Source organism: Pongo pygmaeus, chromosome 8 (genome assembly GCF_028885625.2).
Source record: "Pongo pygmaeus isolate AG05252 chromosome 8, NHGRI_mPonPyg2-v2.0_pri, whole genome shotgun sequence".
In the NCBI taxonomy this organism is placed as follows: Eukaryota; Metazoa; Chordata; class Mammalia; order Primates; family Hominidae; genus Pongo; species Pongo pygmaeus.
In genome coordinates this window covers 33,882,837-33,905,901 of record NC_072381.2, presented here as the reverse complement: position 1 = coordinate 33,905,901, position 23,065 = coordinate 33,882,837, and the positions used below count along the sequence as shown (strand labels likewise).

The following is a 23,065-nucleotide window of genomic DNA, read 5'->3' as shown; positions in this document are numbered from 1 at the left end:
GAGTGGATAAAGAAAATGTGGTGAGTATATATATGTGTGTATATATATATGTGTGTGTGTAGATATGTTGGTGTGTGTTTATATATATAAATAAGTTTTATTTATATATGCACATACATATGTGCATATATGGAATACTATTCAGCCATAAAAAGTAATGAAATAATGTCTTTAGCAGCAACTTGGATGGAACTGGAGGCCATTATTCTAAGTGAAGTAATTCGAATCGGAAACCAAATACCACATGTTCTCACTTATAAGTGGCAGCTAAGCTATGCACACACAAAGGCATACAGAGTGGTATAATGGACACTGGAGGCTCAGAAGGGGAGAAGATGACAGGTGGGTGAGGGATGAAAAACTACCTATTGGGTATAATGCACACAACTCAGGTGATGGGTGCACTAAAATCCTAGATTTCACCACCATACAATTCAGCCAGGGGACAAAAGACCACTTGTACCCCCACAAAGCTATTGAAGTAAAAAAACAGTTAAGTTGCAGAAAAGATGTGTGATTTCTTTTAATAACTAATAATAAATACACATTTTACATTAAATTATATACACATTTATGTTAATATATTTATATATCTTTATAATTGAATATAATTATATATGTACATATAAATATATATATATGACTTTCAGCATAGGATGCATATTACTCTAAACAGGTTTTCTCTTTATGTTATACAAAAAGCTTGAGACTAGTTACCTTTTGAGACAGGATTTGGTGAAGGAAAAGTGATTTTAATTATTAATTGTATACTTTTCTATATCATTTGCATTTTAACCATGTATATATGCATTATTTCTCATTTGAAAATATCAATAATTCATACCTGCTACAATGACTATCACAAGAAAGACAGACAATAACAAATGATGGCAAGGACATAGATAAATGAGAACATTCACACAGTGCTGGTGGGATGGTAAAATGGTACAGCCACTTTAAAAAGTAGTGTGGCAGCTTCCTAAAAATTAAACATAAATTTCCTACACAACCCAGCAATTTCACTAATAGGTATATATCCAAGATAAATGAAAATATATATCCACAAAAAGAATGGCACATGAATGTTCATAGCAGCATCATTCAAAATAGTCTAAAAGTGAAAACAATCCAAATGTCCACCAGTTGGTGAATGGATAAACAAAATGTGGTACAGACTATTCCATTAATAGAGAAGAATAAGGAACAGAACAAAGCTGGACAGAGAATGACTTTGACGCATTGAGAGAAGAAGGCTTCAGACGATCAAACTACTCTGAGCTAAAGCATGAAGTTCGAACCCATGGCAAAGAAGTTAAAAACTTGAAAAAAAATTAGATGAATGGCTAACTAGAATAACCAATGCAGAGAAGTCCTTAAAGGACCTGATGGAGCTGAAAACCATGGCATGAGAACTACGTGATGAATGCACAAGCCTCAGTAGCCAATTTGATCAACTGGAAGAAAGGGTATTAGTGATGGAAGATCAAATGAATAAAATGAAGTGAGAAGAGAAGTTTAGAGAAAAAAGAATAAAAAGAAATGAACAAAGACTCCAAGAAATATGGGACTATGTGAAAAGACCAAATCTACGTCTGATTGGTGTACCTGAAAGTGACAGGGAGAATGGAACCAAGCTGGAAAACACTCTGCAGGATATTATCCAGGAGAACATCACTAATCTAGCAAGGCAGGCCAACATTCAAATTCAGGAAATACAGGGAATGCCACAAAGATACTCCTCAAGAAGAGCAACTCCAAGACACATAATTGTCAGATTCACCAAAGTTGAAATGAAGGAAAAAATGTTAAGGGCAACCAGAGAGAAACACTGGTTACCCACAAAGGGAAGCCCATCAGACTAACAGCCGATCTCTTGGCAGAAACTCTACAAGCTAGAAGACAGTGGGGGCCAATATTCAACATTCTTAAAGAAAAGAATTTTCAATCCAGAATTTCATATCCAGCCAAACTAAGCTTCATAAGTGAAGGAGAAATTAAATCCTTTACAGACAAGCGAATGCTGAGAGATTCTGTCACCACCAGGCCTGCCCTAAAAGAGCTCCTGAAGGAAGCACTAAACATGGAAAGGAACAACCGGTACCAGCCACTGCAAAAACATGCCAAATTGTAAAGACCATCAAGGCTAGGAAGAAACTGCATCAACTAATGAGCAAAATAACCAGCTAACATCATAATGAAGGATCAAATTCACACATAACAATATTAACCTTAAATGTAAATGGGCTAAATGCTCCAATTAAAAGACACAGACTGGCAAATTGGATAAAGAGTCAAGACCCATCAGTGTGCTGTATTCAGGAAACCCATCTCACGTGCAGAGACACACATAGGCTCAAAATAAAGGGATGGAGGAAGATCTACCAAGCAAATGGAAAACAAAAAAAGGCAGGGGTTGCAATCCTAGTCTCGGATAAAACAGACTTTAAACCAACAAAGATCAAAAGAGACAAAGAAGGCCATTACATAATGGTAAAGGGATCAATTCAACAGGAAGAGCTGACTATCCTAAATATATATGCACCCAATATGGGAGCACCCAGATTCATAAAGCAAGTCCTTAGAGACCTAAAAAGAGACTTAGACTCCCACACAATAACAATGGGAGACTTTAACACCCCACTGTCAACATTAGACAGATCAACGAGACAGAAAGTTAACAAGGATATCCAGGAATTGAACTCAGCTCTGCACCAAGCAGACCTACTGGACATCTACAGAAATCTCCACCCCAAATCAACAGAATATAGAATCTTTCCAGCACCACACCACACCTATTCCAAAACTGACCACATAGTTGGGAGTAAAGCACTCCTTAGCTAAAGTAAAAGCACAGAAATTATAGCAAACTGTCTCTCAGACCACAGTGCAATCAAACTAGAACTCAGGATTAAGAAACTCAATCAAAACTGCTCAACGACATGGAAACGGAACAATCTGCTCCTGAATGACTACTGGGTACATAACAAAATGAAGGCAGAAATAAAGATGTTCTTTGAAACCAACGAGAACAAATACACAGAATACTGGAATCTCTGGGACATATTCAAAGCAGTGTGTAGACAGAAATTTATAGCACTAAGTGCCCACAAGAGAAAGCAGGAAAGATCTAAAATTGACACCCTAACATCACAATTAAAAGAACTAGAGAAGCAAGAGCAAACACATTCAAAAGCTAGCAGAAGGCAAGAAATAACTAAGATCAGAGCAGAACTGAAGGAAATAGAGAAAAAAAAAACTTCAAAAAAATCAATGAATCCAGGAGCTGGTTTTTTGAAATGATCAACAAAATTGACAGACCGCTAGCAAGACTAATAAAGAAGAAAAGAGAGAAGAATCAAATAGACACAATAAAAAATGATAAAGGGGATATCACCACCAATCCCACAGAAATACAAACTACCATCAGAGAATACTATAAATGCCTCTACGCAAATAAACTAGAAAATCTAGAAGAAATGGATAAATTCCTCGACACATACACCCTCCCAAGACTAAACCAGGAAGAAGTTGAATCTCTGAATAGACCAATAACAGGCTCTGAAATTGAGGCAATAATTAATAGCTTACCAACCAAAAAAAGTCCAGGACCAGATGGATTCACAGCCAAATTCTACCAGAGGTACAAGGAGGAGCTGGTACCATTCCTTCTGAAACTACTCCAATCAATAGAAAAAGAGAGAATCCTCCCTAACTCATTTTATGAGGCCAGCATCATCCTGATACCCAAGCCTGGCAGAGACACAACAAAACAAAAAAAGAGAATTTTAGACCAATATCCCTGATGAACATCGATGCAAAAATCCTCAATAAAATACTGGCAAACCGAATCCAGCAGCACATCAAAAACCTTGTCCACCATGATCAAGTGGGCTTCATCCCTGGGATGCAAGGCTGGTTCAACATACGCAAATCAATAAACGTAATCCAGCATATAAACAGAACGAAAGACAAAAACCATATGATTATCTCAATAGATGCAGAAAAGGCCTTTGACAAAATTCAACAACCCTTCATGCTAAAAACTCTCAATAAATTAGGTATTGATGGGACATGTCTCAAAATAATAAGAGCTATCTATGACAAACCCACAGCCAATATCATACCGAATGGGCAAAAACTGGAAGCATTCCCTTTGAAAACTGGCACAAGACAGGGATGCCCTCTCTCATCACTCCTATTCTACATAGTGTTGGAAATTCTGGTCAGGGCAATCAGGCAGGAGAAGGAAATAAAGGGTATTCAATTAGGAAAAGAGGAAGTCAAATTGTCCCTGTTGGCAGATGACATCATTGTATATCTAGAAAACCCCACTGTCTCAGTCCAAAATCTCCTTAAGCTGATAGGCAACTTCAGCAAAGTCTCAGGATACAAAATCAATGTGCAAAAATCACAAGCATTCTTATACACCAATAACAGACAAACAGAGAGCCAAATCATGAGTGAACTCCCATTCACAATTGCTTCAAAGAGAATAAAATACCTAGGAATCCAACTTATAAGGGACATGATGGACCTCTTCAAGGAGAACTATAAACCACTGCTCAATGAAATAAAAGAGGATACAAACAAATGGAAGAACATTCCATGCTCATGGGTAGGAAGAATCAATATCGTGAAAATGGCCATACTGCCCAAGGTAATTTATAGATTCAATGCCATCCCCATTAAGCTACCAATGACTTTCTTCACAGAATTGGAAAAAACTACTTTAAAGTTCATACGGAACCAAAAAAGAGCCCGCATTGCCAAGTCAATCGTAAGCCAAAAGAACAAAGCTGGAGGCGTCACACTACCTGACTTCTAACTATACTACAAGGCTACAGTAACCAAAACAGCATGGTACTGGTACCAAAACAGAGATATAGACCAATGGAACAGAACAGAGACCTCAGAAATAATGCCACATATCTACAAGTATCTGATCTTTGACAAACCTGAGAAAAACAAGCAATGGGGAAAGGATTCCCTATTTAATAAATGGTGCTGGGAAATGGGGATACGATTCCCTATTTAATAAATGGTGCTGGCTAGCCATATGTAGAAAGCTGAAACTGGATTCTTTCCTTACACCTTATAGAAAAATTAATTCAAGATGGATTAAAGACCTAAATGTTAGACCTAAATCCATAAAAACCCTAGAAGGAAACCCAGGCAATACCATTCAGGACATAGGCATGGGCAAGGACTTCATGTCTAAAACACCAAAAGCAATGGCAACAAAAGCCAAAATTGACAAATAGGATCTGATTAAATGAAAGAGCTTCTGCACAGCAAAAGAAACTACCAGCAGAGTGAACAGGCAACTTACAAAATGGGAGAAAATTTTTGCAATCTACTCATCTGACAAAGGGCTAATATCCAGAATCTACAATGAACTCAAACAAATTTACAAGAAAAAAACAAACAACCCCATCAAAAAGTGAGTGAAGGATATGAACAGACACTTCTCAAAAGAAGACATTTATGCAGCCAACCGACACATGAAAAAATGCTCATCATCACTGGCCATCAGAGAAATGCAAATCAAAACCACAATGAGATACCATCTCACACCAGTTAGAATGGTGATCATTGAAAAGTCAGGAAACAACAGGTGCTGGAGAGGACGTGGAGAAATAGGAACACTTTACACTGCTGGTGGGACTGTAAACTAGTTCAACAATTGTGGAAGTCAGTGTGGCGATTCCTCAGGGATCTAGAACTAGAAATACCATTTGACCCAGCCATCCCATTACTGGGTATATATCCAAAGGATTATAAATCATGCTTCTATAAAGACACATGCACACGTATGTTTATTGCGGCAGTATTCACAATAGCAAAGACTTGGAACCAACCCAAATGTCCAACAATGATAGACTGGATTAAGAAAATGTGGCACATATACACCATGGAATACTATGCAGCCATTAAAAAGGATGAATTCATGTCCTTTGTAGGGACATGGATGAAGCTGGAAACCATCATTCTCAGCAACCTACCGCAAAGACAAAAAACCAAACACCACATGTTCTCACTCATAGGTAGGAATTAAACAATGAGAACACATGGACACAGGAAGGGGAACACCACACGCCAGGGCATGTTGTGGGGTGGGGGGAGGGGGATGGATAGCATTAGGAGATATACCTAATGTTAAATGACAAGTTAATGGGTGCAGCACACCAACATGGCACATGTATACATATGTAACTAACCTGCACGTTGTGCACATGTACCTTAAAGTATATAAAAAAAAAGAATAATGTGCTGATAGATGCTAAAACATAGATGAATCTTGAAAACACTACACTACCACTTCTTGTCTGGCATGTAAAGAGCTTGGAAGTCATCTCTTCCATTCACATAGTAAGAAAAAAGCTGACAAAACTTAGATCCATATGAGAATTGAGGTCACAGAGCAAACCACTGCCCCTAAAACTAAAGAAACAGATGAGTAGATACAGAGAATCAAAATTTACTAGCACAGAAACTGTAAAAATTATAAAATATTTAGAAAGAAATATAACAAGAAGGGACAATGCCTTTTTCAAAAAAAATTGTAATTATAATTGTTGGCTACTTATAACAAGACCTGAAAAAAGTATTGAGACATAGCAATATCATTTACTCTATTAAAATATCAAATTCCAAAGTATATTTATATATATACACACATATATATTATATAATGCAATTAAAATCAGAAATTTTGAGAGCTAAATACATTTATATTTAATAAATAAATTCTAAAGATTAAAGATGAAGTGTTCAAGAACTAAAATGAAAAGGAACTGAACTCCTGTTGTACAATATATACAAAACTCTGGATTAGAGAGTTAAGGCCAAAAAATACAATTTAAATTAGAAGAATAATTAGGAAAATATGTTTAACCATAATGATAGAATCATAGGAAATCCTGAAGCTTAAAACTTAAAAGAAAAACATGTCAGACTACTCATTCTTATAGATGTCAATGGAAAAGAGGTAAAAAAATGATATCAAAAGAGAAGTAAAGAAGGGAATGCACTTGCAGTAACGGCAGAGTAGTTCACATACAGCACGACTTCCACAGCTTTGTGTGTAACCACCAAATAAACCTTGAATTCTATCTCATATCATGCACAGAAATCAAGATGAATCACGCACCTAAATCTTAAATCCCAAAGTATAAAGCACCTTAAAGCACACATAGGAGAATAAGTTTGCGACCTTGGTGATGCAAATAAATTAGTAACCATTAAAGTAAGCTCGATAATTAGACTTGATCAAAATTAAAAACTTCACACATAAAAAGACAGCATTAAGCAAACAAGCATGCTATGAATGGAGAAAAAGTGTTTATAATACATATAGCTTATAATAGACTTCTCTGCAGAATATGTAAAGAACTTTTATGTTAATATTAAAATGACACTCAAATAAAAGTTGAGTATATTTTTTCTAAAAGCAGATACACAAAAAGAAGGTATACAAAGGACACATAAATGATGAAAATGCATGTAAACAGTATTCACCATTAGTCATCAGTGAATAGCAAGTTAAAGCCACAGTGAGGTACTCCTATTATACACACACACACACACACACACACACACACGAGAATGGCTAAAGTTATAATTTGACAATACCAAATGTTGATGAGAATGTGCAGTAACTCTTATTGCTGGTAAGAGTGTACAATGGTACAACTACTTTGAAAAATAGTTTAGCAGTTTCTTCCTATAAGGAGTGTGTACTAATAGAACTTGATTAGAAAGGAGTATGAGGAAACGTTCTTAGAGTAATGGCAATGTTCTGTTACATAATCAAATTGTGGGTTACACAGCTGCAGGCATTGTCAAAACTTACCTGTTATAATAACTAAGATTCATTCCTCCATGTAAATTCAACTCCCAGAATGAGAACTACAAATAAATGTTGAGCTCTAGTTATATGTTTGGTTTTCATCACTGTATGGCTTGGTAATCCTTTTTGTGCATTTTAAGTTGAAGCAAACAAGCAAACACATTAAGGGTAACAGCCACCATGTTTTCCCATTATTGGAAAAGGTAAGTTTAAATATGGAAAGAGAAATGAGTAGATTAACCCTGTAGTATATTGAATTAGAGTTGAAAATATCTGCATAAACCCACAGGTTTATACAAACGCACACATCCTTTAGCTGTTTCTGCTCAGAGAACCTAAAAGCAATGACACATCAATAGGAATGAGCACACCTATCACCCAAGTCTACATTTCTAAATATTATTCTCCATTAAAATGAATCAGGGATTCTTTAAAAAGAGAATTATTCAATGGCTGACATAAATGGAAAATGCAAAATCATAAAACTTCTGGATGACAAATCTAGGTGTCCTTGGGTGTGTCAATGACTTTTTAGACATGACACCAAAGGCACAATCGTGAAAGAAATAATTGATAAGCTAGACTTCATTAAAATGAAAAATGTCTGCTCTGTAAAAACATTAAAAGAGAATAAGCCACAGAGAAAATCTTTACAAAAGACATATCTGATAAAGAACTGTTATTCAATATATACAAAGTGTTCTTAAAACTTAATTATTTTAGGTTTTAGGGTACATGTGCGCAATGTGCAGGTTAGTTAAATAAATAAATAAAATAAAATAAAATAAAAACTTATTTGAGAAAATGAACAAATCAGTTTAAAAATAGTTGAGGGTACTCTGTGTTTTTTAAATGTGAACAATTTATTAAAAAAGACAAAACAGGCTTTGAAAATGTAGATAAAAGGAGATTAAAGAGATTAGCCATCAAAGTAATTAATAGTACCAATGGATTATAACTAGTTGAACAAAATAAAATCCATGAGCTCTGCTAATATGAAATTAAAAGAAGGAAGAAAAGGAGGTGGTGGTGAGGAAAGGAGAGAAAAAGGGAGAAGGAAGCAGAGGGAGGAAAAAGGAAAAGCTATTTCTTTCAACAGAATGGCAGCTGATAAAGGTAAAAAGAATGGTCATGTTAGAAAATTGCAATAGATTTCTTAAAAAATTAATGTGTGAGTTTATGGGAAACTCACCCATAGATAAACTTACCCATAGACAGTCTCACCTTTAGAATAGTCTCACTCTTAAAGACTATTCACATAGTCTGTAAGTATCTGCCCCAAATTACCTATTACTTATAAAAGTAAAAAAAGTGCTTTACAGTAGAGAAACATAATAGACACCATTACAATCTAATGATCAAAATTGCCATCACAATATTTTGAAAAAATATAACCCATTGAGAAGGACACAACATTACATCTGGGATACTCCTCCCAAAGATGTATAACCTGAAAGTAACCATGAGAAAACTTCAGATAAAACCAAATTGAAAAATATTCTACAGACTAACTAGTGTTAAAAATATGAAGGTCAAGACACAAAAAGAAATATAAATTAACTATTCCAGATTAAGAGAGACTAAAAAGACACCACAAATTTAGTGCATGGTCCTAGATTCAATTTTAGTCCAAAAAAAACCTATAAAGGGCATTATTATGACAAATGCAACTTGAATATGGATTATGGATTAGATGATAAGTTGAGTCAATGTTAAATTTCCTATTTTTGGTAATTGTGTTGTGATGATATATTATCATTTCTTAAGAAATACTAAAGTTTTATGGGTAAAGAGACATTATGTTTCCAAGTTACCCCTCTACAGTTCAGAAAAAATAATATTTTATGTATTAAATATTTATCATGTTTATAAATATATGTACATAATGTTTATAATACATACATCTACATATGAACATAAAGAACATTATAAAGCAAAAAGGACAGAATAAAACTGAATAAATTCTAGAAGGGATTGGAATCCCTTCTAGAATTCTTTCAGTTTCTCTGTAAACTTGAATTGATAGAAAAATCAAAAGATTTTTAAAACCCTATTATACAAAAAGCTTCTATGAAACAAAAAAGGCAACTAACAGGAAAATGGGCAAAGAATATAAGTAGGCAATTCACAGAAGAAATTAAAATAGAAATAATAGTGAGTCTATTGTTACTAAATAGAAATAATTCTCATTAAAGATAAAACTGTGTGTTTATATTGTTTATTTTTAAAATTATTTTAAAAATTTTAGTAAAGCATACATTACATAAAGTTTACCATTTTAACCATTTTTAAGTGTACAGTTTAGTCACGTTAAATACATTCACACTGCTATGCAACTATCACTACCATCTACCTCCGGAACGTTTTTTATCTTGCAAAACTGAAACTCTCCCCATTAAACATTAATTCCTTATCTCCTACCCCCAGTTCCTGGCAACCATCATTCTACTTTTTGTCTCTATAAATTTAGCTACTGTAAGTACCTTATGTGAGTGTAATCATACATATTTATTTCTTTGTGGCCGGCTTATTTCACTCAGCATAATGTCTTCAAGATTCATCCATGTTGTAGTATGTGTTGGAATTTCCTTCCTTTATTTAACTGAATCATATTTCATTGTATGTATAGACCACATTTTGCTTAATTATTCATCCATCAGCTGACAGTTGGGCTTCCTCTACCTTTTGGCTATTTTGACAAATGCTGCTATAAACACGGGTGTACAAATATTTGTTCCTGTTCTACTTTTTTGGGTATATAAATGAAAGTGGAATTACAGGATCATGTGGTAATTCTATTGTTAATTTTTTGAGAAATCACCATACTGTTTACCACAGAGGCTGTGCCATTTTCCACTTCTACCAGCAGTACATAAGGATTTGAATTTCTCCACATCCTTACCAACAGTTGTTACTCTCTTTCTTTCTCTCCTCTCCCCAACCCTCTCCATTTTTCTTCTAATAATGGCCATCCTAATGACTATGAAGTGGTATCTCATTGTAGTTTTGATTTGCATTTCCCTAAGGATTAGTGATGCCATTTTTATGTCTTCTTCAGAGAAACGTCTGTTTAGATTTTTTGCACATTTTAAAATCAAGTTATTTGTTTTTGTGCTGTTGAGTTGTAAGTATTCCTTATAAAATTAGGATATTGGCCCCTTATCAGTTATACGGTTTGCAAATTTTTTTTTTTTTTTACCAGTCAGTAGGTTGCCTTTTCATTTTGTTAATTGTTTTCTTTGCAGTGTGGGAGGTTTTTCGCTTGATACAGTCTTATTTATTTATTTATTTATTTAATTATTTATTTATTTATTTTATTTTTTAGCCTGAGCTTTTGGTATAATATACAAAAAAATCACTGCCAAAGTCAGCATCAAGGATCTTTTCTCCTGAATGGTAATGCCTAGGTTTTCTTCTAGAGTTTTTATGGTTTTAGGTCTAACATTTAAGTCTTTAATCCATCTTGAATTGATTTTTGTATAAGGTGTAAGGAAGGGATCCAGTTTCAGCTTTCTACATATGGCTAGCCAGTTTTCCCAGCACCATTTATTAAATAGGGAATCCTTTCCCCATTTCTTGTTTTTGTCAGGTTTGTCAAAGATCAGATACTTGTAGATATGTGGCATTATTTCTGACGGCTCTGTTCTGTTCCATTGATCTATATCTCTGTTTTGGTACCAGTACCATGCTGTTTTGGTTACTGTAGCCTTGTAGTATAGTTAGAAGTCAGGTAGTGTGATGCCTCCAGCTTTGTTCTTTTGGCTTAGGATTGACTTGGCGATGCGGGCTCTTTTTTGGTTCCATATGAACTTTAAAGTAGTTTTTTCCAATTCTGTGAAGAAAGTCATTGGTAGCTTGATGGGGATGGCATTGAATCTGTAAATTACCTTGGGAAGGATGGCCATTTTCATGATATTGATTCTTCCTACCCATGAGCATGGAATGTTCTTCCATTTGTTTGTATTCTCTTTTATTTCCTTGAGCAGTGGTTTGTAGTTCTCCTTGAAGAGGTCTTTCACATCCCTTGTAAGTTGGATTCCTAGGTATTTTATTCTCTTTGAAGCAATTGTGAATGGGAGTTCACTCATGATTTGGCTCTCTGTTTGTCTGTTATTGATGTATAAGAATGCTTGTGATTTTTGCACATTGATTTTGTATCCTGAGACTTTGCTGAAGTTGCTTATCAGCTTAAGGAGATTTTGGGCTGAGACAATGGGGTTTTCTAGATATACTATCATGTCATCTGCAAACAGGGACAATTTGACTTCCTCTTTTCCTAATTGAATACCCTTGATTTCCTTCTCCTGCCTAATTGCCCTGGCCAGAACTTACAACACTATGTTGAATAGAAGTGGTGAGAGAGGGCATCCCTGTCTTGTGCCAGTTTTCAAAGGGAATGCTTCAAGTTTTTGCCCATTCAGTATGATATTGGCTGTGGGTTTGTCATAAATAGCTCTTATTATTTTGAGATACGTCCCATCAATTCCTAATTTATTGAGAGTTTTTAGCATGAAGGGTTGTTGAATTTTGTCAAAGGCCTTTTCTGCATCTATTGAGATAATCATGTGGTTTTTGTCTTTTGTTCTGTTTATATGCTGGATTACATTTATTGATTTGCGTATATTGAACCAGCCTTGCATCCCAGGGATGAAGCCCACTTGATCATGGTGGATAAGCTTTTTGATGTGCTGCTGGATTCTGTTTGCCAGTATTTTATTGAGGATTTTTGCATCAATGTTCATCAACGATATTGGTCTAAAATTCTCTTTTTTTGTTGTGTCTCTGCCAGGCTTTGGTATCAGGATGATGCTGGCCTCATAAAATGAGTTAGGGAGGATTCCCTCTTTTTCTATTGATTGGAATAGTTTCAGAAGGAATGGTACCAGCTCCTCCTTGTACCTCTGGTAGAATTCGGCTGTGAACCCATCTGGTCCTGGACTTTTTTTGGTTGGTAAGCTATTGATTATTGCCACAATTTCAGCTCCTGTTATTGGTCTATTCAGAGATTCAACTTCTTCCTGGTTTAGTCTTGGGAGGGTGTATGTGTTGAGGAATTTATCCATTTCTTCTAGATTTTCTAGTTTATTTGCATAGAGGTGTTTGTAATATTCTCTGATGGTAGTTTGTATTTCTGTGGGATCGGTGGTGATATCCCCTTTATCATTTTTTATTGCATCTATTTGATTCTTCTCTCTTTTTTTCTTTATTAATCTTGCTAGCGGTCTATCAATTTTGTTGATCCTTTCAAAAAACCAGCTCCTGGATTCATTTATTTTTTGAAGGGTTTTTTGTGTCTCTATTTCCTTCAGTTCTGCTCTGATTTTAGTTATTTCTTGCCTTCTGCTAGCTTTCGAATGTGTTTGCTCTTGCTTTTCTAGTTCTTTTAATTGTGATGTTAGGGTGTCAATTTTGGATCTTTCCTGCTTTCTCTTGTGGGCATTTAGTGCTATAAATTTCCCTCTACACACTGCTTTGAATGCATCCCAGAGATTCTGGTATGTTGTGTCTTGGTTCTCGTTGGTTTCAAAGAACATCTTTATTTCTGCCTTCATTTCGTTATGTACCCAGTAGTCATTCAGGAGCAGGTTGTTCAGTTTCCACGTAGATGAGCGGTTTTGAGTGAGATTCTTAATCCTGAGTTCTAGCTTGATTGCACTTCATGTCTAAAACACCAAAAGCAATGGCAACAAAAGCCAAAATTGACAAATGGGATCTAATTAAACTCAAGAGCTTCTGCACAGCAAAAGAAACTACCATCAGAGTGAACAGGCAACCTACAAAATGGGAGAAAATTTTCGCAACCTACTCATCTGACAAAGGGCTAATATCCAGAATCTACAATGAACTCCAACAAATTTACAAGAAAAAAACAAACAACCCCATCAAAAAGTGGGCGAAGGACATGAACAGACACTTCTCAAAAGAAGACATTTATGCAGCCAAAAAACACATGAAAAAATGCTCACCATCACTGGCCATCAGAGAAATGCAAATCAAAACCACAATGAGATACCATCTCACACCAGTTAGAATGGCAATCATTAAAAAGTCAGGAAACAACAGGTGCTGGAGAGGATGTGGAGAAATAGGAACACTTTTACACTGTTGGTGGGACTGTAAACTAGTTCAACCCTTGTGGAAGTCAGTGTGGCGATTCCTCAGGGATCTAGAACTAGAAATTCCATTTGACCCAGCCATCCCGTTACTGGGTATATACCCAAAGGACTATAAATCATGCTGCTATAAAGACACATGCACATGTATGTTTATTGCGGCATTATTCACAGTAGCAAAGACTTGGAACCAACCCAAATGTCCAACAATGATAGACTGGATTAAGAAAATGTGGCACATATACACCATGGAATACTATGCAGCCATAAAAAATGATGACTTCATGTCCTTTGTAGGGACATGGATGAAATTGGAAATCATCATTCTCAGTAAACTATCGCAAGAACAAAAAACCAAACACCGCATATTCTCACTCATAGGTGGGAATTGAACAATGAGAACACATGGACACAGGAAGGGGAACATCACACTTCGGGGACTGTTGTGGGGTGGGGGGAGGGGAGAGGGATAGCATTGGGAGATATACCTAATGCTAGATGACGAGTTGGTGGGTGCAGCGCACCAGCATGGCACATGTATACATATGTAACTTACCTGCACATTGTGCACATGTACCATAAAATCTAAAGTATAATAATAATAATAATAATAATAAAATAAATAAATAAATTAATTAATTAATTTTTTAAAAAAGGATCTTTTCTCCTATGTTCTCTTCTAGGAGTTTTATAGTTTCAGGTCTTACATTTAGGTCTCCTATCCATTTTGAGTTGATTTTTGTGTATGGTGTAAGATAAAAATTCAATTATATTTTTTGCATGTGGAAATCCAGTTTTCCTAGCACCATTTATTGAAGAGACTATTCTTTCCCCATTGCATACACCTGGATTCCTGGAGTCCTTGTCAAAAATTAATTGATCACTGGGCCTGGTGTGGTGGGAGTTCAAGACCAGCCTTGGCAATGTAGCAAGATCCTGTCTCTACAAAAAATTTAAAAAATAGCTGAATACGGTGGTGTGCACCTGTAGTCTTAGCAATTTGAAAGGCTGGGGCAGGAGGATTGCTTGAACCCAGCAGTTAAAGGTGACAGTGAGCTATGATCATGCCACTGCATTCTAGCCCAAGTGACAAAGTAGGTCTCTGTCTCAACAACAAAAAAGTAGTTTACCATAAACATTTGGATTTATTTCTGGTTTCTCTGTTCCATTGGTCTGTGTTTCTGTTTTTGTGCCATTACCATATGAGTTTGATTACTATAGCTTTGAAATATAATTTTAAATCAGGACATGTGATGCCTCCAATTGTTTTTACCTTTTATCTGTAACTGCTTTGTCTATTCAGGGTTTTTTTTTGTGGTTTCATACAAATTTTAGGATTTTTTTCTATTTATGTGAATAATACCATTGGAATTTTGATTGGCATTTTGTTAAGTCTGTATTATTGCTTTGAGTAGTATGAACATAACGATGTTAATTATTCCCATCCATGAACACAGAATATTTTGCCATTTATTTGTGACTTCTTCAATTTCTTCCATCAATGTTTTCTAGTTGTCAGTGTGCAAATCTTTCACCTCCTTGGTTAAATTAATGCTTAGCTTTTTTATGCTATCATAAACCAAATTATTTCTTTTAAAGTTTCTTTTTCAGTTAGGTCATTATTTGTTTATAGAAATGTATGTGATTTTTGTATGTTGATTTTGTATCCTGCAAAGTTAGCACTTATGTAATGGAGTCTTTAGGGTTTCCTATATATAAGATCATGTTGTCTTCAAACAGAGTATTTTTCTTTCTGATTTGGTTGCAACCCAAATTTGTTTCATTGTCCTTGATGGTACTTCTAGTACTGTGTTGAACAAATAGAATTGGTGAGAGTGGACATCCCTGCCTTGTAGCTTATTTTAGTGGAAAAGTTTTAAGGTGTTCTCTGTTGATTATGATGTTAGCTGTGGGTTTTTTTTTATTATTATACCTTAAGTTCTGGGGTACATGTGCAGAACGTGCAGGTTTGTTACATAGGTATACACGTGGTTTGCTGCACCCATCAACCCATCATCTACATTAGGTATTTCTCCTAATGCTATCCCTCCCCTAGCCCCCCAACCCCCGACAAGCCCCAGTGTGTGATGTTCCCCTCCCTGTGTCCATGTGTTCTCACTGTTCAACTCCCACTTATAAATGAGAACATGCAGTGTTTGGTTTTCTGTTCTTGTGTTAGTTTGCTGTGAATGATGGTTTCCAGCATCATCCATGTCCCTGCAAAGGATGTGAACTCATTCTTTTTTATGGCTGCATAGTATTCCATGGTGTATATGTGCCACATTTTCTTTATCCAGTCTATCACTGATGGGCATTTGGGTTGGTTCCAAGTCTTTGCTATTGTAAATAGTGCTGCAATAAACATACATGTGCATGTGTCTTTATAGCAGAATGATTTATAATCCTTGGGGTATATACCCAGTAATGGGATTGCTGGGTCAAATGGTATTTATAGTTCTAGATTCTTGAGGAATCACCACAGTGTCTTCCACAATGTTTGAACTAATTTACAGTCCCACCAGCAGTGTAAAATTGTTCCTATTTCTCCACATCCCGTCCAGCATCTGTTGTTTCCTGACTTTTTAATGATCACCATTCTAACTGGCATGAGATGGTATCTCATTGTGGTTTTGATTTGCATTTCTCTAATCACCAGTGATGATGAGCTTTTTTTCATATGTTTGTTGGCTGCATAAACGTCTTATTTTGAGAAGTGTCTGTTCATATCCTTTGCCCACTTTTTGATGGGGTTGTTTTTTTCTTGTAAATTTGTTTAAGTTCTTTGTAGATTCTGGATATTAGCCCTTTGTCAGATGGACAGATTGCAAAAATTTTCTCCCATTCTGTAGGTTTCCTGTTCACTCTGATGATAGTTTCTTTTGCTGTGCAGAAGCTCTAGTTTAATTAGATCTCATTTGTCAATTTTGGCTTTTATTGCAATTGCTTTTGGTGTTTTAGTCATGAAGTCTTTACCCATGCCTATGTCCTGAATGGTATTGCCTAGGTTTTCTTCTAGGGTTTTTATGGTTTTAGGTCTTATGTTTAAATCTTTAATCCATCTTGAGTTAATTTTTATGTAAGGTGTAAGCAAGGGGTCCAGTTTCAGTTTTCTGCATGTGACTAGCCAGTTTTCCCAACACCATTTATTAAATAGGGAATCCTTTCCCCATTGCTTGTTTTTGTCAGGTTTGTCAAAGATCAGATGGTTCTACACGTATGGCATTATTTCTGAGGCCTTTGTTCTGTTCCATTGGTCTATATATCTGTTTTGGTACCAGTACCATGCTGTTTTGGTTACTGTGGCCTTGTAGTATAGTTTGAAGTCAGGTAGCATGATGCCTTCAGCTTTCTTTCTTTTTTTTTTTTTTTTTGGTTCCATATGAAATTTAAAGTAGTTTTTTACAATTCTGTGAAGAAAGTCAATGGTAGCTTGATTGGGACAGCATTGAATCTATAAATTACTTTGGGCAGTATGGCCATTTTCATGATATTGATTCTTCCTACCCATGAGCATGGAATGTTTTTCCATTTATTTATGTCCTCTCTTATTTCCTTGAGCAGTGTTTTGTAGTTCTCCTTGAAGAGGTCCTTCACATCCCTTGTAAGTTGGATTCCTAGGTATTTGATTCTCTTTGTAGCAATTGTGAATGGGAGTTCACTCATGATTTGGCTCTCTGTTTGTCTGTTATTGGCGTATAGGAATGCTTGTGATTTTTGCACATTGCTTTTTTACCCTGAGACTTTGCTGAAGTTGCTTATCAGCTTAAGGAGATTTTGGGCTGAGATGATGGGGTTTTCTAAATATACGATCATGATTTTTACATCGATGTTCATCAGTGATATTGGCCTGAAATTTTCTTTTTTTCTATTGTCTCTGCCAGGTTTTTGTATCAGGATTATGCTGGCCTCATAAAATAAGTTAGGGAGGATTCTCTCTTTTTCTATTGTTTGGAATAGTTTCAGAAGGAATGGTACCAGCTCCTCTTCGTACCTCTGGTAGAATTTGGCTGTGAATCCGTCTGGTCCTGGACTTTTTTTGGTTGATAGGCTATTAATTGCTGCCTCAATATTCAGGGATTTGACCTCTTCCTGGTTTAGTCTTGGGAAGGGTGTGTGTGTACAGGAATTTATCCATTTCTTCTAGATTTTCTAGTTAATTTGCGTAGAGGCGTTTATAGTATTCTCTGATGGTAGTTTGTATTTCTGTGGGATTGGTGGTGATATCCCCTTTATCATTTTTTATTGCATCTATTTGATTCTTCTCTCTTTTCTTTTTTATTAGTCTGGCTAGTGTTGTATTTATTTTGTTGATCTTTTCAAGAAAACCAGCTCCTGGATTCACTGATTTTTTGAAGGGTTTTTCATGTCTCTCTCTCCTTCAGTTCTGCTCTGATCTTAGTTATTTCTTGTCTTCTGCTAGCTTTTGGATTTGTTCGCTCTTGCTTCTCTAGTTCTTTTAATTGTGATGTTAGGGTGTCAATTTTAGATCTTCTCTGCCTTCTCTTGTGGGCATTTAGTGCTATAAATTTCCTTCTACACACTGCTTTAAATGTGTCCCAGAGGTTCTGGTATGCTCTGTCTTTGTTCTCATTGGTTTCAAAGAACATCTTTATTTCTGCCTTCATTTCGTTATTTACCCAGTAGTCATTCAGGAGGAGGTTGTTCAGTTTCCATGTAGTTGTGCAGTTTTGAGTGAGTTTCTTAATCCTGAGTTCTAATTTGATTGCACTGTGGTCTGAGAGACTACTTGTTATGATTTCCCTTATTTTGCATTTGCTAAGGAGTGCTTTACTTCCAATTAAGTGGTAAATTTTAGAATAAGTGCAATGTGGTGCTGAGAAAAGTGTATGTTTTGTTGATTTGGGGTGGAGAGTTCTGTAGATGTCTATTAGGTCTGCTTGGTCCAGAGCTGAGTTCAAGTCCTGGATATCCTTGTCAATTTTCTGTCTCATTGATCTGTCTAATATTGACACAGGGGAGTTAAAGTCTCCCACTATTATTGTGTGGGAGTCTAAGTCTCTTTGTAGGTCTTTAAGAACTTTCTTTATGAATCTGGGTGCTCCTGTATTGGATGCACATATATTTAGGATAGTTAGCTCTTTTTGTTGCATTGATCCTTTTACCATTATGTAATGCCCTTGTCTCTTTTGATCTTTGTTGGTTTAAAGTCTGTTTTATCAGAGACTAAGATTGCAATCCCTGGTTTTTTTTTTTTTTTTTTTTTTTTTTTTTGCTTTCCATTTGCTTGGAAAATATTCCTCCATCAGCTGTAGATTTTTCATAAATGGCCTCTGTTATGTTGATGAACTTTCCTTCTATACCTATACAAGTTTCAATAAAGAAAGAATGCTGAACTTTGTCAAACGCTTTTTCTGTGTCAACTGAGATCATGATGGGGGATCATCTGAGATTATCCTGTGAATATGAAGTATCACATTGACTCATTTACCCATGATCAACCAGCCCTACATGTCAGCAATAGATTCCACTTGCTCATGATGTTCAATTTTGTTGTTGTTTTCAATTAAGTTTGATAATGTTTAATTGTTGTTGTTGAATTCAGTTTGATAATGTTTAATTGAGCATTTTTGCATCAATGTTCATCAGAGATATTGCTCTGTAGTTTTCTTCTCCTATGGTGTCTTTCTTTGGTTTACGTCTCGAGGTGATGCTGGCCTCATTAAACGTGTTTGAAAATACTCCTTCTAGTGCGACTTTTTTGGAAGAGTTTAAGAAGCACTGATAATTCTTTTTTTTTTTATTTTTTTCATTTTTAAAATTTTTACTTGAAGTTCCAGGATACATGTGCAGAACGTGCAGGATTGTAACATAGGTAAATGGGTACCTTAGTGGTTTGCTGCACCTATCAACCTGTCACCTAGGCATAATTCTTCTGTGAATGTTTCATAGTATTCAAATGTGAAGGTGTGAAGCTGTGAAGCCACCTCGAAAGGTTCTGACCTTTTTTGTTGAAACGCTTTTAATTACTTCTTCAACCTTTTTATTTTGTATTGGTTTGTCTAAGCTTTCTATTTCTTCCTGATTCAATCTTGGCAGCTTATATTTTTTGAGGAATTTATTCATTTCCTTTAGGTTATCCAATTTGTTGGCATATAGTTTTTCATACTAGTCTCTTATGATCCTTTTAATTTCTTTGGTATCTACTATAATGTCTTCATTTTCATTTCTGATTTTATTTGAGTTTTCTCTTCTTTTCTTAGTTTGCCTAGCAAGGATTTTGTCTATTTTATTTTATTTTTTTCAAAAAAAGCAATTCTTGGTTTTATTGATTTTTTTTCTATAGTTTTTCTATTCTCTATTTGATTTAATTCTGGTCTAATCTTTATTATTTCTTTCCTTCTGCAAACTTTGGCTTGTTTTTCTTTTTCCAACTCCTTGAGGCATAACATTAGGCTATTTATTTGGAATCTTTCTTCTTTTATAATGTGGTCATTTATTGCTATAATCTTCCCTCTTAGAATTACTTTTGCTGCTTCCCATAGACTTTGATACGTTGTGATTCTATTGTCATTTGTCTCAACATATTTTTAAGTATTGCTTTTGATTTCTTCTTTGAGCTACTGGTTGGTTGTTCAGGAGCATGTTTTGAAACTTCTACATATTTGTAAATTTTCAAGATTCCTTTTGTTTTTAACTTCTAATTTCATACCATTGTTTTCAGAAATAGTATTAGGTATATTCTTGATCTTCTTGATTTGTTAAGACTTGTTTTATGGCCTAATATATGGTCTATCCTTAAGAATGTTCCATGTGCACTAGAAAAAAATGTATGTTCTGCTGCTGTTGGATGGAAAGCGCCAAAGGTCTTTAGTTTAATTAAGTTCTATTTGCTAATTTTTGTTTTTATAGTGGCTTCCTTGGGGAGACTGTCACCTGCAGATATTGTCTGCAGGTATTAGTTGGGCAAAGTGCAGTGGCTTTCATTCTGGGTAGGCACAGTAGTGGAGTCCATTTCTCAGTGTAAAGGACTTTAAAGATCCTTCTGTTCTAGTTTCCCCATAGTAGTAGATTTACCTGAAGGCATCTCTCTTGGTGCTGAGCCTGACACAGGCCAGAGGCAGCCAAGCAGTGCTGTGTTACAGGGAACAGGTGCTCAGAGTGGCTGTGGAGCTGGGGTCTGGGGCTCAGTGTCTTGTTGAACTGCCAGGGCACCTGTGGTGTAGGTCCAGGTTTATTATTTTAGGTATGGGTGATGCAGCTCTCCCACAAGGCCAAGTGCTGTGACTCTGAGGCACTTCCCAGTATCTCAGGCCCAGGATCAGGCATGTTGCTGACTCATCCTGGGTGTTAGGGTGCAGCAATGGCATGGCTCTGGGAAGGAAGAGGTTTTCCAGAGGTTTAGGCCCCAATGAGCAGGGTACAATTGCAATTCAGGCTACGGAACCAATAAGACACAGTGGCAATTCATGCACCAAGAACTCTAAGCCCTGGAGTAATGGGACACAGCAGTGGCGCAGGCTCTGTGAGGTCAGGTGCAGTGACAGCAAGGTCCAAGAATGATGGGGGCACATCTGTGGCTTTGGCCCTGGGGGGTGTGCAGCAGTGCAATGTTGGCTTCACTCCTAGGGAGGTGGGGCACCTCAGCAACTCAGGCTGTAGAGGGCTTTCCCGATCCAGGGAGGCAGGGTGCTGTGCGTGTTCAGTCCAGAGGGTAGGGTGATCAGATCAGATTAGTGTTTCTCTAGGAGGCTGGCCTATGCCCATTTTAAAATTGAGTTCTGTTGTTGTGGTTGAGTTGTAGGAGGTCTCTATATATTCTGGATTATTAATACCTTATCAGATGTGATTTAAAAATATTTTCTCCCATTCTGTGGTTTGCCTTTTTACTCTTGATATTTTCCATTGATGACTGAAAGTTTTTAATTTTGATAAATTCTAACATGTCTATTTTTTTGGACAGTGTGTTTGGTATCATCCAAGAAGTCATTGCCAAATCCAATATATGGTTTTCTCCTATGTTTTCTTCTAAGAGTTTTAAAGTATAGCTCTTAGTTTTAGGTTTTCGGTCTACTTTGAGTTAATTTTTATATGTGTAAGATAAAGGGCACAACATCATTATTTTGCATGTGGATATCTAGTTTTCTCAGCATCATATGTTGTAAAGACTATTTTTTCCATACCGATTAGTCTTAGCACTCTTGTAAAAAATCATTTGACCATATATGTGAGGGTTTATTTCTCAGCTCTCTAACCTATTCCATCAAACTATGTGTTTGTCTTTAGGCCAGTACCATACTGTTTTGGTTATTGTAGTTTTGCAGTAAGTTTTGAAATTATGAAGTGTAAGTCTTTCAATTTTGTTCTTTGTCAAGATTATTTTGACTATCAGGTCCCTTATAGGGACAGGGTCTCCAACTCCTGGTCTGTGGCCTGTTAGGAACTGGGCCACACAGCAGGAGGTGAGCAGTGGGTGAGCAAGGGAAGCTTCATCTGTATTTACAGCTGTTCCTCATTGCTGGCATTACCACTTGAGCTCTGCCTCCTGTCAGATCAGTGGCAGCATTAGATTCTCATAGGAGCACAAACCCTATTGTGAACTGCACATGAGAGGGATCTAGGTTGTGTGCTCCTCATGAGAATCTAATGCCTGATAATCTATCACTGTCTCCCATCACCCCCAGATGGGACCACCTAGTTTCAGGAAAACAAGCTTAGGGCTACCACTGATCCTACATTATGGTGAATTGTACAATTATTTCATTATGTATTACAGTGTAATAATAATAGAAATAAAGTGCACAATAAATGTAATGCGCCTAAATCATCCTAAAATCATTCCCCCACCACCATTCCATGGAAAAATTGTCTTCCACAAAACTGGTCCCTGCTGTCAAAAAGGTTGGGGACTGCTGCCTTAAGATTCTGTATGAATTTAAAAAAAAAAAAAAACTTACATTTTTCTGTAAAAAAAAGTATTTGGGATTTCAGTAGAGATTGCACTGAATCCTTAGATCACTTTGAGTGGTACTGACATCTTAACCATATTATTTAATATTCTTAATATTTCCAATGCATGAAAAGTCTAGTTCTGGCTTAGGTGCTTGGAAATAGGCATTTCATGCATTTACTAGTAGAACTATTA

The 23,065-nt window shown here is 36.0% G+C and overlaps 1 protein-coding gene across 47 annotated transcripts in view; it reads right to left on the bottom strand.

Moving 5' to 3' along the window:
- CCDC7 (coiled-coil domain containing 7) overlaps positions 1-23,065 on the bottom strand; it is a 434,284-nt gene that overhangs the window by 8,023 nt on the left and 403,196 nt on the right. The gene's annotated exons all lie outside the window — the stretch shown is intronic.